The sequence below is a fragment of the Pongo abelii genome, chromosome Y (genome assembly GCF_028885655.2).
Source record: "Pongo abelii isolate AG06213 chromosome Y, NHGRI_mPonAbe1-v2.0_pri, whole genome shotgun sequence".
In the NCBI taxonomy this organism is placed as follows: domain Eukaryota; kingdom Metazoa; phylum Chordata; class Mammalia; order Primates; family Hominidae; genus Pongo; species Pongo abelii.
The window spans coordinates 42,580,194-42,596,862 of NC_072009.2; the positions used below are offsets into that span (position 1 = coordinate 42,580,194).

Below are 16,669 nucleotides of genomic sequence, written 5' to 3' on the forward strand. Positions count from 1 at the left end.
CAATATGTATAAACATATTTACTCAAAAGGATTTCCTTACAAGCTAAACTTCTAAACAGTTTTAATGTAGTGGAATAAATATATTCATGGTCAAAGAGGGAGAATTTGGGAGTTTTCAAACCAGGCCACAATGCATTCACACCCAGCAAAGAAAGTTAGCACAGATCTTGCAGCTGAGAGTTTGCATTTTATACTCCAGAATAAAAAAGTACTAATGTGAATTGTCAGCTCATATCTATATTCAATAATATATGCATTCACATTGGCAGCAAAAACAATGTAATGATATGGGGAAAAAATAAGGTTTGTAAGTCTCTAGTTCCATTAAATTCTAGGTGAGAATGAGAACAAGATTGATCACATAAATTTTCTTACAATGGAAGAGAACATATTTTTATAAATCCTAGATGCTTGTATCTCACAAAAAAAGGGAAAGGTAAAGTTTATACATGCAAGTTTTAAGATACAAAAAATACATAGGTAGTATACTGCCAACTAATTTCTATACATGTACAATATAGTTGGGCTGACAATAAGAATATGCATTAGTCTTCAGGAAAACTGCACAACATATGCACTCCTCACAAATAAGTTCACATTAAGTAGCATTTAAGATTTATACAACTTGAAATTGTATATATATACATAAAAAACAGAGAAGAATTTGTAAAGCCTAAAAGGTCACAAGTGTATTATAATAACACTACATATAAGATTAATTCAGTAACCAAATCTCCACCCACACTAAGGGACACATTGTGCAACATTTACACAGCTGGGCATTTCATAACTTTCTCTAATAATAATGGCTGTCAGGCTGTATTCTGTCAGAAAACTATATTCATAAAAAAAGATTGAGGAGCACAGATATTACAGAACTAGAAAATTTACACCCATAGTAAGAAAAGAACAGTATCAAGATTTATAAATTGATAAACCCATGTATAATTTCAACATGAAGTCAAAGGTTGAGGAGAGGCAAAGACAAGGAATGGGAAGCAGAAAACTTCAGCAATCAGCACCCACTCATAGAATGATCAATATGAACAAATATCCACACTTGAAAATATATGGTCATACATAAGACTGAAACCAGATGGGTGATAGCAGTACTGGATGGTAACACAATAAGGAAAGACATTATTAAAAAGAATAGCAGTGGGAGTTTTATACTAGTCATGTCATCCTTCCAATAACCTGTTAGCAAAGTACAGAGAGAGAAAATGGCTGATTGGAGGACAGGAAAATGATAACCAATTTTTCTTCAACCCCAACATCGGCATACCACAGAGCACTGAGAAGGCTCTCAGGGACCAGGCCTCCAGACTGATACCTCTACTGAAAGATGCCAGACCTGCCCTGGCATAATAATGATGAAAAAACAAAAAAACAGAAGCTAAAATATATTTTACAAATATTAAAATAAAAAAGAGCATCAATGCCAAATTTGATCTGGCACACATACATAAAAAATCATGCTGGGAAGTAAACGACAAGTCATTTCAAAATATAGGGTCTCAGGAGAAAACTGTAGTATAAAAGAAGAAAAAGACAGCTTGTGGGATTTATGAAATGCATAAACACAATAATGTTACTCATCACAAGAATAACAAAACAAGAAAAAAATATAAAGGTAGAAATAAGAGTTTTTAAATGATAGCAGAGAGCTTTCCAAACTGGAATAAAAATGTAAATATTTAGGCATACAAAAGTCAGATTTTTTCAACCAGATTGATTTGTACAAAATGACACTAAAATATTTTGTAGTGAAGCTTTCAAAATTTTTAAAAAACAAAAAACACAACAGCCAGTCCTGAAAGCAGAAACACACACACACACACACACACACACATCACAAAAAATAAAATCACCTACATGACAGTCTTCAACAGCTAGCAGATTTGTCAGAAGAGACACTGCAATTAATGTGTGAGTGAGATAACATTTAAATATTAACAATAATATAAGAAAAAAATCCTGCCTATAAGAGTAATGCACCCAGGAAAACTTTTTTCCAAAATAAAGGAAAGATGAAGTTTTCCAAATAAACAAAATCTGAGGAAGTTTATTGCCATAAGACCTATTGTATAAGCCATGATAAGAGACAACTTCACGCTGGAAGAGTAGAACACTAATTAGTACTTGAAAATATAAGAAAGGATAAAGATCACTGGTAAAATTAGTAAAATAAAGAACATTTTGATACTGTAATGGAAATCTGTTAATAACATGTATCTTGAATGTGAAGTTGAAGACATAGAATGACTGCAAATAATAATGGCTGCTTTAATTTCACAAGGAATAAAAATTACATAATTATACATTTTAAAATAAACCTGTATAACTGTGTATATATATTATATATTGTATGTATGCATATATAAAATATCAAATATATAAAATGTGGAATAAATATATATTATATAATATATAGGTGTATACACATACATTTTATTTGCTTAATTATATTATATATTATGTATATCTTATATTTAATACATTCTATATTATGTATATGTTATATATGTTATATCTTATACAAGAAATATATACAATATTGTATATTATATGTTATATATTATATTCACACATATACACCATATACAACATATGTATAACTATTCATACCTATATGTTTCTTTACTTTATTTATGTATTATGTATTATGTATTACATAGTATATAGTATATAGTATATATACATTATGTATTATGTATTATATAGTATATAGTATATAGTATATATAATACTATACATAGTGTTATATATATACATTATGTATTATGTATTATATAGTATATAGTATATATACATTATGTATTATGTATTATATAGTATATAGTATATAGTATATATAATACTATATATAGTATTATATATACATTATGTATTATGTATTATATAGTATATAGTATATAGTATATGTATATATAGTATATATATACTATATATGCACTTTATATAGTATATATATACTATATATGCACTTTATATAGTATATATATACTATATATGCACTTTATATAGTATATATACTATATATGCACTTTATATAGTATATATAGTATATATACTATATATGCACTTTATATAGTATATATAGTATATATACTATATATACACTATAAATAGTATATATACAATATATACACTATAAATACTATATATACTATACATACTATATATACACTATATATAGTATATAGATATAGTATATATAGAGTATATAGTATATAGTGTATAGATAGTATATAGATAGTATATATATACTATATATAGATATAGATAGTATATACTATATACTATATATACTATATACTATCTATACACTATATACTATATGTAGTATATAGATAGTATATAATTTGTATTATATATAATTTGTATGATATTATTATATATAATATGTTATACATATAAATATATAATATATATTTATATATAAAATATAAAATATGTAAAGTATATCATATATATTTTATTTATATATATATATAAAATATATATGGTTGAGAATTGATCCAGAGCATAAAATTCAGAATTGGTTCAGGCAGTCAATTTCAACGATGTTATTATCAACATACAACCACCACGTAGTGACTCAAATATTTTTACATCAGCTTTGACTACACAGAAAATATAAAATGTTCAGCAAATACCACTACAGGAAACCATCAAACACACACATGCAAAGTTAAATAAGAGAGAAAGAAAAGAAAAAATGATCGGAAAGCACAACAAGGCACAATTTACAAAGTGGCCCTATTAAGTCTTCATCAAGCAATAATTACCTACAGTGGAAGGTGATAGTAAAACTACACAGTCAGGAGGCCTAGGGAGGCTGAGTAAGTAAAAATATTTTAAGTCTGTTTTGTCAGAGACTAGGAATGCAACTTCTTTTTATTTCTTTGCTTAAAACTATTGACAGAATTAAGCCACTTACAGAATGGGAGACCATTTTGAAAACTATGCATCCGACCAACTTCTAATATTCAGCATCTATAAAGAACTTAGAAAAGTATACAGAAACTAACAAATGAATGAACAACCTTATTAATAACTGGGCAAAGAAGTACACTTCTCAAAAGAAGTCATACATGTGGCCCACAAACCTGAAAACGAAGTTCGACATCACAGATCATCAAAGAAATGTCAATGAAAACCAAGGTGGGGTACCACTTCACAGCAATCCAAATGTCTTGTATTAAAAAGTCAAAAAAAGACAGATGCTGGTGAGTTTGTGGGAAAAAAAAGAAATGATTTTACACTGTTGGTGGGAGTGTAAACTAGTATAACCTTTATGAAAGAGAGTGTGGTGAGTTCACAGAGACCTAGACACAGAAATACCATTCAACTCAGCAATTCGATTACTGAATATATCGTGAAAAGAATAGCAAGTGTTCTATTATAAAGACACTTGCACGTGTATGTTCAGTACAGCACTATTCACATGGGCAAAGACATAGAATCAATCTAAATGGCCATTTAGATTGACATGATAGCCTAGATAGAGAAAATGTGGTACATATATGCCATGGAACACTGAAGACATAAAAAAGAATCAGATCTTGTCCTTTTTAGGAACATGGTTGGAGAAAAAGGCCATTATACTTTGCAAACTAACACAGGAGAAGAAAAGTGAATAAATCATGTTCTCACTTATAACTGGAAGCAAAATAATGAGAAGACCTGGACACATAAAATGGAAGAATGCACACTGGCATCTACCAGAGGGTGGAGGATGGAAGGAAAGAGAAAAACAGAAACAGTAACTAATCATTACTAGGCTTACAACCTGTGTGATGAAATAGTCTGTAATGACAAACCCTCATGACACACTATGTAACAAACCTGCACATGACTCACATTTACCCCTGAACTCAATAAACTTTAAGTGTATTGAGTTCACATTTGTATTAAAAGACTGCATGCAGACTTAAATTACACTGCCTTGGAATATTTACTTCACCTATAAAAACAAAAAAGGCTGAAATTAAAGCAGCAGAAGAAGTCATTCGTGCAAACATAGACCAAAAAAGTCAGGTGTAGCTGTATTTAGAGGAGACAAAATAGAGTTCAGGTGAAAAACGGCAACAGGAGACAAAGAAGGACATTATATAGTGAAAAAGAGTCAACATGTCAAGATAATATGACAATTATACATATATATGCACCATATATTGAGACATGTAAATAAATAGAGCAAACATCGATAGATCTCAAGGGAGAAATAGACCACAATTCAATATCAGTAGGAGAATTCAACACCCCATCATCAGTGAAACACAGATTAACCAGGCAGATCATCCAAGTAAAACTACTCTTCAGCCCAAATGAATCTAGCAGTCCTTTATAGAATATTGCATCAATCAGTTGTAGAAACCCCATATTTTCTCAACTGCATGTGGCATATTCCTTAAAATAAATTCTATTCCAACACCAGAAGGCAAGTCTAAGCACATCTTAAAATAGAAATCATAATAAATATGCTTCCTTAATATAATGATGACTACATAAAAATTAAACAAACAATCAAGGGGTCAATAAAACAGTAATACGTGCAAATGTTTTCAATAAATAAACACGTATATCAAAAAAATCACCACATAAAAAAACAACCTAACATTATCCCCAAAATTAGCAGAAGAAATAGATTAGAACAACAATAAAATAATTCTGTTCTACAGTATAAAATATCAAGAAATTTAAGAGAAGCTTTAGTGAAAGAAACAAAAAATCGATACATGTTTAGGAAGGGTAACTAAGATGAAAGACAGAATGCTCAAACACCAAATGTAAACTAAAAAATTAACCACAGGAATGCAGATAGTCATAGTGACTAAAATTGACAACATCTGCAATTACTACAGTTGTTCTCATGTATAAGCAATTGCACACAAAAACCCAATTGGATAACTCAGAAGAAAGAATGCATTCCTTCATGTATACTTACTAAAATTCAATAATAAAAAATGGAAAACAAAACAGATCATGAATAAGAGAAGCTGGAAACCATCATCCTCAGCAAACTAACACAGGGAGGGAAAACCAGACACCACATGTTCTTGCTCATAAGTGGGATTTGAAAGATGAGAACGCTTGAACACAGGGAGGGGAACATCACACGCTGGGAATTGTTGGGGGATGGGGTGAAAGTGAAGTAAGCATTAGGACAAATACCTAATGCATGAAGGGTTGAAAATCTGCATGACAGGGTCATAGGTGAAACAAACCACCATGGCACATGTATACCTATGTAACAAACCTGCAGGCTCAGCATATGTATCCCAGAACTTGTAGTAAAGTTAAAAAATAATAATAAAATGAAAAATACATCCATAATAAAATAAATTATGTTATTACTAAACCTTAAATAAATTTTGGAAAAGACTTTTTGTATAATTCCAGAAATTAAGAAAGTGAAGAGAAAATAATATTTAATGATAGGTCGCTGTGTGATTTGAAGCACATAAACCCAAAAATAGTTTACATAGTTGATGAAGTTACCTTAACAAAAGACCATCCCATCCCAGCAACTTACACAAGTTATCAAAGTTAAACAATGTGCACATCTATAAAAGGAAAAGAAGCTTTCAGTGACTAGTAGATTGATTTATATCCTTTCTCATTCTGGCAAAAAGGAATATTTATTTTCCAATTGGCAGATCACACTCTACTCTTTAAGAGATATAGTCCTGAAGGGGGCCTGCTCCTCCACACCTGTGGATATTTCTTGTCAGGTGGAGATGACAGACTGAAAAAAGAAATAAGACACAGAGACAAAGTATAGACAAAGAACAGTGGGCCCAGGATGCCAGTGCTCAACATGCAAGGACCCTCAATGATGCTGGTCTGTGACTTCCCTCAGTATTTATTGACCATGATTTTTACTATCTTGGTGAGGGGAGTATGGAAGGAAAACAGAGTGATGGTGGGGAGAAGGTCAGCTGGGAAACGTGAGCAAAGGAATCTGTATCATGAATAAGTTCAAGGACAGGTACTCTGCATGTGCATGTAGGATAGATTTATGTTTCACTTTACACCAATATCTCAGTGTAGCAAAGAGTAACAGAGGAGTATTGCTGCAAGCATATCTCACCTCCAGTCACAGGGTGGTTTTCTCCTATTTCAGAATAGAATGAATGGTCGGCTTTATACCTAGACCTTCCATTCGCAGGGATGAACAGGAGACAGAAGCCTTCCTCTTATCTCAACTGCAAAGAGGCCTCCCTCTTTCACTACTCCTCCACAGCACAGAGTCTTCATGGGTGTTGGGTTGGGGGATGTAAGGTCTTTCCTTTCCCATGAGGCCATATATCAGGCTGCCCCAGTGAGGGGATACCTTGGACAATATCCAGGTTTTCTTAGGCAGAGGACCCTGCAGCTTTCTGCCGTGCATTGTATCCCTGGTTAATAGACAATGCAGAATGGTGATGACTTTTACCAGGCATACTGCCTGCAAGCATATTGTTAACAAGGCACATCCTGCACAGCCCTAAATCCATTAAACCTTAATTCAATATAGCACATGTTTCTGTGAGCACAAGGTTGGGGCTAAAGTTACAGATTACCAGCATCTCAAAGCAGAACAATTTTTCTTAATACAGATAAAAATGGGTTTCTTATGTCTTCCTTTTCTACATAGACACAGTAACAATGTGATCTCTCTTACTTTTCCCCACATTTCCCTCTTCTTTTTGACAAAACAGCCATCATCATCATGGCCCACTTTCGATGGCCACTGTCTCTTTGGAGCTGCTGGGTACACCTGCAGACTAAAAACAGACAGAAGAGGCACACAAGGATTAATACAAAACTTACAATAGTGGAACTTCTGATGGTTTAACCCAAGTGATCGGGTTAAGATTTCTGTGGCCATCAGCAGTTTCTGCGATTGCCTCAATTTCTGACACCAAATTTAAATGGACTTTTGATTCCTCAAACATTTGAAGTAAAAAAGAATCTTTCGGATCTATTCAGAACTGTTTTCATAAGTCAGTTAAAACTTGGATGGATGGTGAAGACTCCCACAATCAGTCCATGGGAACAGGAATCCACATGCTGTCTCTAGTAGAATATGGTGCTACCAATTAAAAGTTGTATCAGTGGAAGTAAATCACCTACAATTTTCATAGGTTATAGTTTGGGAATCTGGGTTCATAACTATTTTTCCTACAACTAGCATATAAGGGGACTTTACACAACTTTGCAAAGGAATTGTCAGACTGGAATTTAGGTCGATAGTATAAAACAGTTTATGATCTCTTGTTCTTATAGCTTGATTTCCAGACCAAATTCTAATGCGGTGTGAGGCCACAGTAAGCTTCCAAAGTTCCAGGTGCTCAGGACCAGTAATAGGAATAACTTTGGTGGAGGTGATGAGATTCCCTTTTCACCCTATTCCCAAGGGTAGAGACTGTAGACTTTGGTACTTATTTTTATCTAAATCTTCTGTTAAGTAACTGTTCACAGCTGGACTCACATGTGCACTGGGACACAACTGAATTTGTCCTGTGGAATTGCAGTAGAATTGACCTCGAGGTGCCCAATCTATAATATGTCTGAATTCATTGTTTTGTAACGTCACCACACTATCAACCACACATTCTTCCCAAACTAAAACTTCTGGGCCTTTTGATCCTTTGGGAATTTCCTTGGGTCAAGGCTTCCCCTTAGGCCTACCTTTTAATGATCTTTGTTAAGAAGGGTCCTGCAAATAATTTACCTGTTGCCTGAGTAACATTCCACTTACTATGTGATAACTAAATCTACTGGTGGCACTGACAGTAGGTGCTTCTACCAACCAATTTTGGGTTGCAGATGTTAAGCATCCTGGTGCTCTTCCTAGGCAAATAGGAGAAAAATGATACTCAATGGAAATATTCATCATTGTTCCTTCTTCCTCGGGTTAAGCAGGGCAACAATTATCTGTGGGTCTAGGTTCCCATGCACTATTATTAACATATACTTCAATAGGATTATCCACACATGCAACTGCCTTTGTTAAGTGTTGGAAAGGCACATAGGCCCAGTAAGTATTATTAGCTGCAGCTGCTCCTGCAGACATGGGGAGACTTACCACAGTTGGTACAATCATCACAGCAACAATCAGCGTATTCTCTGGAGTTCGTGTCACCTTTGTGTTCTCTAGGCTTTTTTCAGCTAACTGTGTCAGATTCTTAATTGTGCCCACATTACTAGCTCCACTTTCCTGGTGGATGGCAAATTCTCCTATTCTTCAGTTATCCCCATTTTCTTTCTCATATAAGGGGAGTTGGGTCCATGTAGTTTAACTCCTTCCTTCATGTCTTTTAACATTTTCATGGTGAAGCGTTCACATGCAGCAATAGCCGCCGCAGGTGCTCCTGCTGGAGCGCCTTTCCCGGTCAGTACAGATTGTAAAATTACCAGGAACTGCCATGCTTCAAGACCCCCGGATTTTCTAGCTTCATCAAGGTGACCAAGTGCAGTGTGCTACATTGTCCACTAGGTGTTGGTGGTGGATTAAATCTGATAGTGGGTGGCTGAGGATACAGCACCATGCCCTGTGATGCTGATGGGTTATACAATACTGCTGTGGGTTTCTGGTAAGCTGTCATGCTATTTGGTGTGGAGACACCACTTGAGGTCTCTACTGAACTCCTGGAGGTGGCTGATACTGAAGCTCAGCTAGAAGCCAGTATTGATAATTTAGTGGCAATTGGGTTTTATTTTCTACCAGCTAATATTGTGGATATTGCATCTGGATTGGCATTGCTGAGATAGAGACTCTATCATTTTCTATTTGATATTCTATTGGGGTTTTTACTTCTCTAATGTGCATTTGAGGTTGTAATATTACAGGTAACTGAACTGCAGGAGGAGGAGTTAGCCATCATGGTTTACATTCTGATAGCCCCAATAATTCTGGACTTTTCCTCCACAGTTTTGATAATTCAGGTATACTATCTCCTGTAATTGATTGTAGTCAACATTTTGCATTGGCTGAGCCATTACAGACTCTGCACATATTTACAATATGAACTTTCCATTCCTTTCTTGAAATCTGTCCCTGCCTCTCTTTACAATCTGTTAAACAGCTTTCAGGGACATCAGAAACTGAAATGCTATCTTCCGTTTGAACCAGTTCTAAAGCTGCATTAATAAAGCCCCAATCATTTCACAGTGTAAGTGGGATGATTTTATGTTCACTATTTGCCTGTTTTAATTCTTTGCCAATTTTTCCCAATCTTTTAGACATAAAGCTCCTTGTTTTGGAAACAATGGGCAGAATTTTTCTATTGTTTCAAATAGCATAATTAGATTTTCTGTGGAGGCTCTGACTCTCCCTCTTCTTAAAAATTTTTTTAATAAAGCTGAGATAAGAGGCATATTTACTTTCAGTTTGTCCCATTTTTACCCTGGGTTCCTCCAAGTGCACAAGCTTACCGAAAGCCTGACCATGGATGTACTCAGGAATCTCTTATCAACTTGTCCACAATGATCTCGTTCTATCATAAATTCACCTTAGAGAAAGGAACACATGTTTGGTGCCAGATGAAGGGGGCATGCACCTCCACACCTGTGGATATTCTTCATCAAGTGGAGATGAGAGACTGAGAAAAGAAATAAGACTCAGAGAGAAATATAGAGAAAGAACAGTGGCCCAGGAGACCGGTGCTCAACATGCGAGGACCCACAATGGCACTGGTCTCTGAGTTCCCTCAGTATTTGTTGATCAGTATTTTTAGTATCTTGATGAGGGGAGTGTGCAAGGGCAATAGGGTGATGGTGGGGAGAAGGTCAGTAGGGAATCATGTGAGCAAAGAATCTTTATCATGAATATATTCAAGGAAATATACTGTGTCTGGATGTGCACGTAGGCTAGATTTATGTTTCAGTTTACACAAACATCACAGTGTAGCAAAGAGTAACAGAGATTACTGCCAGAATATCTCACTTCCAGCCACAAGGTGGTTTTCTCCTATCTCAGAATAGAATGAGTGGTCAACTTAAACCTAGACATTCCATTCCCAGGGATGAGCAAGGGACAGAAGCCTTCCTCTTATCTCAAGTGCAAAGAGGCCTCCCTCTTTCACTACTCCTCAGCACAGACCCTTCATGGATGTTGGGCTGGGGTATTATGTAAGGTCTTTCCTCTCCCATGAGGCCATATCTCAGGCTGTCTCAGGTGGGAAATCTTGGACAATATCCAGGCTTTCTTGGGCAGGGGTCCCTGCCACTTTCTGCAGTGCATTGTGTCCATGGTTAACAGAGAATGGAGAATGGTGATGACTTTTACCAGGCGTACTGCCCGAAAAAATATTGTTAACAAGGCACATCCTGCACAGCCCTAAATACATTAAACCTTGATTTAATATAGCACATGTTTCTGTGAGCACAGGGTTGAGGCTAAATTTACAAATTAACACCATCCCAAAGCAGAACAATTTTTCTTAGTACAGGTCAAAATGGAGTTTCTTATGTTTTCCTTTTCTACATAGACACAGTAACCATCTGATCTTTCTTTTCTTTCCTCACATAGTCCCAGTAATGATATACTATGTTTAAGTAAGCATTGATATAATTTATTTTATATTAGGTTATTTTGGTAATATGTACACTCAATTATAATAATCACTCATTGAAGAGGTAATTTTATCATTTGAAAACTTATGGAAACATTAATATTAACATTTCTGATTACACACACACAGACACACATACAAACACACACAAAGTGGTTGAATCAGTATTGGCAAGTATCTCATTAAAGAATTCCTCTGCATCTGGTGATTCCACAGCTGAATTATACCAAATATGTGAGGAGAACTTCAATCAATTTTTCTCAAACTCTTTCCCTTAAGAGTTAAAGTGGACAAGATCACCAAATAGGATCAGCTCTGGTCTGCAGATCCCAGGGAGATCAGTGCAGAAGGTGGATGATTCCTGCATTTCCAACAGAAGTAACTGGTGCATCTCACTTGGACAAGTGGGACAGTCAGTGCAGCTCATGGAGTGGGGGCCAAAGCACAAAAGTCTGAAAATTCCAAAGACTCAGAATTCCTCTTCTCCTCCAAAGGATCACAACTTCTCACCAGCAAGGGAACGAAACTGGATGAATAATGAGTTTGATATGTTAACAGGAATAGGCTTCAGAAGGTGGGTATAACAAAGACCTCTGTGATAAGGAACATGTTCTAACACAATGCCAGAAAGCTAAGAACCTTGAAAAAAGGTTACATGAATTGCTAACTAGAACAACCAGTTGAGAGAAGATAAATTACCTGATGGCACTGAAAAACACAGCATGAGGACTTCATAAAGCATTAACAAGTATCAACAGCTGAATTGATCAAGCAGAGAAAATATATCAGACATTAAAGATAAACTTAATGAAATAAAGTGAGAAGTGGAGATTAGAAAAGAAAAGCATAAAAGGAATGAACAAAGCCTCCAAGTAATATGGAACTATGTGAAAAGACCAAATCTACATTTGATTGGTGTACCTGAAAGTGACAGGGAAAATGAAATCGAGATGAAAAACACTCCTCAGCATATTATCCAGGAGAACTTCCTCAACCTACCAAGACAGGCCAACATTCAAGTTCAGGAAAAACAGAGAACACCACAAACTTATTCCTTGAGAAGAGCAACCCAAGACACACAATCCTCAGGTTCATCAAGGTTGAAATGAAGGAAAAAATGAGAAGGTGAGGTTACCCACAAAGGAAAGCCCATCAGAATAACAACAGATCTCTTTGCAGAAACCCTAAAATCCAGAAGAGAATGGGGGCCCATACTCAACATTCTTAATGAAAAAATGTTCAACCCAGAAGTTTATATCCAGCCAAACTAAGTTTCATAAGCAAAGGTGAAATAGAATCATTTACATATAAGCAAATGCTGAGAGATTTTGTCACCACCAGGCCTGCCTGCAAAAGCTAGCAGAAGGCAAGAAATAACTAAAATCAGAGCAGAACTGAAGGAAATAGAGACACAAAAAACCCTTCAAAAAATCAATGAATCCAGGAGCTGGTTTTTTGAAAGGATCAACAAAATTGATAGACCACTAGCAAGATTAATAAAGAAAAAAAGAGAGAAGAATCAAATAGATGCAATAAAAAATGATAAAGGGGATATCACCACCGATCCCACAGAAATACAAACTACCATCAGAGAATATTACAAACACCTCTATGCAAATAAACTAGAAAATCTGGAAGAAATGGATAAATTCCTCAACACATACACCCTCCCAAGACTAAACCAGGAAGAAGTCGAATCTCTGAATAGACCAATAACAGGAGCTGAAATTGTGGCAATAATCAATAGCTTACCAACCAAAAAAAGTCCAGGACCAGATGGGTTCACAGCTGAATTCTACCAGAGGTACAAGGAGGAGCTGGTACCATTCCTTCTGAAACTATTCCAATCAATAGAAAAAGAGGGAATCCTCCCTAACTCATTTTATGAGGCCAGCATCATCCTGATACCAAAGCCTGGCAGAGACACAACAAAAAAAGAGAATTTTAGACCAATATCCTTGATGAACATTGATGCAAAAATCCTCAATAAAATACTGGCAAACAGAATCCAGCAGCACATCAAAAAGCTTATCCACCGTGATCAAGTGGGCTTCATCCCTGGGATGCAAGGCTGGTTCAATATACACAAATCAATAAATGTAATCCAGCATATAAACAGAACGAAAGACAAAAACCACATGATTATCTCAATAGATGCAGAAAAGGCCTTTGACAAAATTCAACAACCCTTCATGCTAAAAACTCTCAATAAATTAGGAATTGATGGGACGTATCTCAAAATAATAAGAGCTATTTATGACAAACCCACAGCCAATGTCATACTGAATGGGCAAAAACTGGAAGCATTCCCTTTGAAAACTGGCACAAGACAGGGATGCCCTCTCTCACCACTTCTATTCAACATAGTGTTGGAAGTTCTGGCCAGGGCAATTAGGCAGGAGAAGGAAATCAAGGGTATTCAATTAGGAAAAGAGGAAGTCAAATTGTCCCTGTTTGCAGATGACATGATAGTATATCTAGAAAACCCCATTGTCTCAGCCCAAAATCTCCTTAAGCTGATAAGCAACTTCAGCAAAGTCTCAGGATACAAAATCAATGTGCAAAAATCACAAGCATTCTTATACATCAATAACAGACAAACAGAGAGCCAAATCATGAGTGAACTCCCATTCACAATTGCTTCAAAGAGAATAAAATACCTAGGAATCCAACTTACAAGGGATGTGAAAGACCTCTTCAAGGAGAACTACAAACCACTGCTCAAGGAAATAAAAGAGGATACAAACAAATGGAAGAACATTCCATGCTCATGGGTAGGAAGAATCAATAAACAGCATGGTACTGGTACCAAAACAGAGATATAGATCAATGGAACAGAACAGAGCCGTCAGAAATAATGCCACATATCTACAACCATCTGATCTTTGACAAACCTGAGAAAAACAAGAAATGGGGAAAGGATTCCCTATTTAATAAATGGTGCTGGGAAAACTGGCTAGCCATATGTAGAAAGCTGAAACTGGATCCCTTCCTTACACCTTATACAAAAATCAATTCAAGATGGATTAAAGACTTAAATGTTAGACCTAAAACCATAAAAACCCTAGAAGAAAACCGAGGCAATACCATTCAGGACATAGGCATGGGCAAGGACTTCAGGTCTAAAACACCAAAAGCAATGGCAACAAAAGCCAAAATTGACAAATGGGATCTAATTAAACTAAAGAGCGTCTGCACAGCAAAGGAAACTACCATCAGAGTGAACAGGAAACCTACAAAATGGGAGAAAATTTTCACAACCTACTCATCTGACAAAGGGCTAATATCCAGAATCTACAATGAACTCCAACAAATTTACAAGAAAAAAACAAACAACCCCATCAAAAAGTGGGCGAAGGACATGAACAGACACTTCTCAAAAGAAGACATTTATGCAGCCAAAAGACACATGAAAAAATGCTCACCATCACTGGCCATGAGAGAAATGCAAATCAAAACCACAATGAGATACCATCTCACACCAGTTAGAATGGCGATCATTAAAAAGTCAGGAAACAACAGGTGCTGGAGAGGATGTGGAGAAATAGGAACACTTTTACACTGTTGGTGGGACTGTAAACTAGTTCAACCCTTGTGGAAGTCAGTGTGGCGATTCCTCAGGGATCTAGAACTAGAAATTCCGTTCGACCCAGCCATCCCATTACTGGGTATATACCCAAAGGACTATAAATCATGCTGCTATAAAGACACATGCACACGTATGTTTATTGCCGCATTATTCACAATAGCAAAGACTTGGAACCAACCCAAATGTCCAACAATGATAGACTGGATTAAGAAAATGTGGCACATCTACACCATGGAATACTATGCAGCCATAAGAAATGATGAGTTCATGTCCTTTGTAGGGACATGGATGAAATTGGAAATCATCATTCTCAGTAAACTATCGAAAGAACAAAAAACCAAACACCGCATATTCTCACTCATAGGTGGGAATTGAACAATGAGAACACATGGACACAGGAAGGGGAACATCACACTTCGGGGACTGTTGTGGGTTGGGGGGAGGGGGGAGGGATAACATTGGGAGATATACCTAATGCTAGATGACGAGTTGGTGGGTGCAGCGCACCAGCATGGCACATGTATACATATGTAACTTACCTGCACATTGGGCACATGTACCATAAAACCTAAAGTATAATAATAATAATAATAATAATTACAATAAAAGAAAAAAAAAACCAGAAAAAAAAAAAAAAAAAAAAAGAAAATGGCCATCCTTCCCAAGGTAATTTACAGATTCAATGCCATCCCCATCAAGTTACCAATGACTTTCTTCACAGAATTGGAAAAAACTACTCTAAAGTTCATATGGAACCAAAAAAGAGCCCGCATCACCAAGTCAATCCTAAGCCAAGAGAACAAAGCTGGAGGCATCACACTACCTGACTTCAAACTATACTACAAGGCTACAGTAACTAAAACAGCATGGTACTGGTACCAAAACAGAGATATAGATCAATGGAACAGAACAGAGCCGTCAGAAATAATGCCACATATCTACAAGTATCTGATCTTTGACAAACCTGAGAAAAACAAGAAATGGGGAAAGGATTCCCTGTTTAATAAATGGTGCTGGGAAAACTGGATAGCCATATGTAGAAAGCTGAAACTGGATCCCTTCCTTACACCTTATACAAAAATCAATTCAAGATGGATTAAAGACTTAAATGTTAGACCTAAAACCATAAAAACCCTAGAAGAAAACCTAGGCATTACCATTCAGGACATAGGCATGGGCAAGGACTTCATGTCTAAAACACCAAAAGCAATGGCAACAAAAGCCAAAATTGACAAATGGGATCTAATTAAACTCAAGAGCTTCTGCACAGCAAAAGAAACTACCATCAGAGTGAACAGGCAACCTACAAAATGGGAGAAAATTTTTGCAACCTACTCATCTGACAAAGGGCTAATATCCAGAATCTACAATGAACTCCAACAAATTTACAAGAAAAAAACAAACAACCCCATCAAAAAGTGGGCGAAGGACATGAACAGACACTTCTCAAAAGAAGACATTTATGCAGTCAAAAAACACATGAAAAAATGCTCACCATCACTGGCCATCAGAG

The 16,669-nt window shown here is 35.9% G+C and overlaps 1 pseudogene; it reads right to left on the minus strand.

Moving 5' to 3' along the window:
* Window positions 1-8,271: 8,271 nt before the first annotated feature.
* Window positions 8,272-9,421, minus strand: LOC134760949 (endogenous retrovirus group K member 5 Env polyprotein-like; annotated as a pseudogene).
* Window positions 9,422-16,669: the final 7,248 nt, after the last annotated feature.